Raw genomic sequence first — 3,621 nt, 5'->3', positions numbered from 1 at the left:
GAGTGAGACTGTGGCTGAGACGAGACAAGAATGCTAGTTTGTGGTGTGGAGACTAAGAGTTAGACTGAGCCAGAGACGAGACCAAGAATGCTAGTTTGTGGTCTGGAGACTAAGAGTTTGACTGAGACCAGAGACGAGATCAAGAATGCTAGTTTGTGGTCTGGAGACTACGAGTGAGACTGTGGCTGAGACGAGACCAAGAATGCTAGTGTGTGGTCTGGAGACTACGAGTGAGACTGAGACGGAGACGAGACCAAGATTCTTGTTAGTGGTCTGGAGACTAAGTTAGACTGAGATGGAGACGAGACCAAGAATTCTAGTTTGTGGTCTGGAGACTACGAGTGAGATTGAGACGCAGACAAGACCAAGAATGCTAGTTCGTGGTCTGGAGACTACGAGTGAGACTGAGGCTGAGACGAGACCAAGAATGCTAGTTTGTGGTCTGGAGACTACGAGTGAGACTGAGGCTGAGACGAGACCAAGAATACTAGTTTGTGGTCTGGAGACTACGAGTGAGATTGAGACGTAGATGAGACCAACAATGCTAGTTTGTGTTCTGGAGACTACGAGTTAGACTAAGACAGAGACGAGGACCAGGAATGCTAGTTTGTGGTCTGGAGACTACGAGTGAAACTGTTGCTGAGACGAGACCAAGAATGCTAGTTTGTGGTCTGGAGACTACGAGTTAGACTGAGACAGAGACGAGACCAAGAATGCTAGTTTGTGGTCTGGAGACTACGAGTGAGACTGAGACGGTGACGAGTCCAAGAATGCTAGTTAATTGTCTGGAGACTGAGTCAGACTGAGATGGAGACGAGACCAAGAATGCTAGTTTGTGGTCTGGAGACTACGAGTGAGATTGAGACGTAGACAAGACCAAGAATGCTAGTTTGTGGTCTGGAGACTAAGAGTTATACTGAGACGGCGACGAGACCAAGAATGCTAGTTAGTGGTCTGGAGACTACGAGTGAGATTGAGACGTAGATGAGACCAAGAATGCTAGTTGTGGTCTGGAGACTATGAGTGAGACTGAGGCTGAGACAAGACCAAGAATGCTAGTTTATGGTCATTAGACTATGAGTGAGGCTGAGCCGAGACCAAGAATGCTAGTTTGTGGTCTGGAGACTGAGTTAGACTGAGACGGAGACGAGACAAGAATGCTAGTTAGTGGTCTTGAGACTACGAGTGAGTTTGAGACGTAGATGAGGACCAACAATGCTAGTTTGTGTTCTGGAGACTACGAGTGAGACTGAGGCTGAGACGAGACCAAGAATGCTAGTTTGTGGTCTGGAGACTAAGAGTTAGACTGATACGGACATGAGACCAAGAATACTAGTTTGTGGTCTGGAGACTACAAGTGAGACTGAGACGTAGATGAGACCAAGAATGCTTGTTTGTGGTCTGGAGACTAAGAGTTAGACTGATACGGACATGAGACCAAGAATACTAGTTTGTGGTCTGGAGACTACAAGTGAGACTGAGACGTAGATGAGACCAAGAATGCTGTTTGTGGTCTGGAGACTAAGAGTTAGACTGATACGGACATGAGACCAAGAATACTAGTTTGTGGTCTGGAGACTACAAGTGAGACTGAGACGTAGATGAGACCAAGAATGCTTGTTTGTGGTCTGGAGACTACGAGTGAGACTGAGGCTGAGACAAGACCAAGAATGCTAGTTTATGGTCTGGAGACTAAGAGTGGGCTGAGACGAGACCAAGAATGCTAGTTTGTGGTCTGGAGACTACGAGTGAGACTAAGGCTGAGATGAGACCAAGAATGCTAGTTTGTGGTCTGGAGACTAAGAGTTAGGCTGAGACGGAGACGAGACCAAGAATGCTAGTTTGTGGTCTGGAGACTAAGATTTAGACTGAGACGGAGACGAGACCAAGAATGCTAGTTTGTGGTCTGGAGACTACGAGTGAGACTGAGGCTGAGACGAGACCAAGAGTGCTAGTTTGTGGTCCGGAGACTACGAGTTAGACTGAGATGGAGACGAGACCAGAATACTAGTTTGTGGTGTGGAGACTACGAGTGAGACTGAGGCCTGGACGAGACCAAGAATACTAGTTTGTAGTCTGGAGACTAAGAGTTAGACCGAGACGGAGACGAGACCAAGAAAGCTAGTTAGTGGTCTGGAGACTACGAGTGAGATTTAGATGTAGATGAGACCAACAATGTTAGTTTGTGTTCTGGAGACTACGAGTGAGACTGAGGCTGAGACGAGACCAAGAGTGCTAGTTTGTGGTCCGGAGACTACGAGTTAGACTGAGATGGAGACGAGACCAAGAATGCTAGTTTGCCTTCTGCCGTGTGTGTGTGTGTGTGTGTGTGTGTGTGTGTGTGTGTGTGTGTGCTGTTATTTCATCAGACTGATGTGTCCGTGAAGAGACTCAGATACTGTGTGTCAGCTCACCTTCACAGAGCTGTGCGGGCAGAAGTGGACAAATGATTCTGATATTGTGCAGGAGCGGCGGGACAAACAGACCTCTACACTGAAGATAAAGCAGGCGGTGATGTTCACGGTAGGACAGTTCGGTCTCTCTACAGCCTGACTTACAGAGAAATCACCGTATCAATGCTCATATCTCGATGTTCTACTCAGCCAAACAGAGGAAAGTCTCATTTACAGACTTTGGTAGGAATGTTGACTTTTTTCTCCTCCGTTTTGTTGGGCCTGCGTGTCTCCACCCGCGCTGGGGAAGCGGTTGGGATTGTATGTGATATGAAACTAAACTACACTCCTAAAAAAGATGCTGGGGGTTTTATTAAAGGCAGTGGTTCTATGTAAAAACCATGAACACTCAAAGAACCATTTGTACGCTAAAGTGGTTCTTTGCAAGGTGAAACGGTTCTCTGTGTTGTACAGAACCTTGTGAAAATGGTTCTACATAGCAGCAAAAAGCTGACATCATAAAAATAGCAGGCCCCTTTTTGGTTCTATGCATTCTTTGAGTATTTATGGTTCTTTACAGAACTCCACAGATGCTGAAGGTAGTTGATGGTTCCGAGCTTTATCGAGTGTGATTAAGTGTTCCTGTTATAGGAACTTTAGCAGTGAGTGGAGCATTCTGGGTGTAAAATGAGTGGCTGTGCTGGAGGGAGGGTGTGAAGAGTTTTGAACACGGCGACCGCCTCTTAGCGACTGTAAGCAGCGCTGATGATTAAGCTCTCTGAACCTTCTGTAAACCCACCCTTTGAAAACACTACACTTGGAAAATGTGATGGCTTCAAAGAGCTGAAAGTTCTCAGAGATGGTTCTGATAACTTCTCCGGGTCTGAGTTTCCGTTCTACTCTCCAGCTCTGGCGGCGTTTGATGGAGAAAGCATTTCTGCTGCTTTTCTTCTTCCATCAGTTATCCTGCTTTGATTTCCACGGCGGATTAGAGGGCGAGTCGGCTGATCTCCAAACTCAATCACCTCTGTGTCTCTGACTTTCTTCTTCCTCCTTTCTGTTCTCCCAAGTTTCTCCTCTACATCAGCTCGGAGTCCGCTCCGCCGGAGGGACGGGAACGGGCCGATTTCATTAACACTGATTCAGAGACTCGGCCTCAGCCTGACTGGACAGGCTGTCCGAGTCTGAGAAGAGCTGGAAAAACAAAACAGTGTCGGAATAAAAACTC

This window comes from Pygocentrus nattereri, chromosome 29 (assembly GCF_015220715.1).
Source record: "Pygocentrus nattereri isolate fPygNat1 chromosome 29, fPygNat1.pri, whole genome shotgun sequence".
NCBI classification, from domain to species: Eukaryota; Metazoa; Chordata; class Actinopteri; order Characiformes; family Serrasalmidae; genus Pygocentrus; species Pygocentrus nattereri.
The sequence above is the reverse complement of the archived record's forward strand: the minus strand, read 5'-3'. Positions refer to the sequence as shown.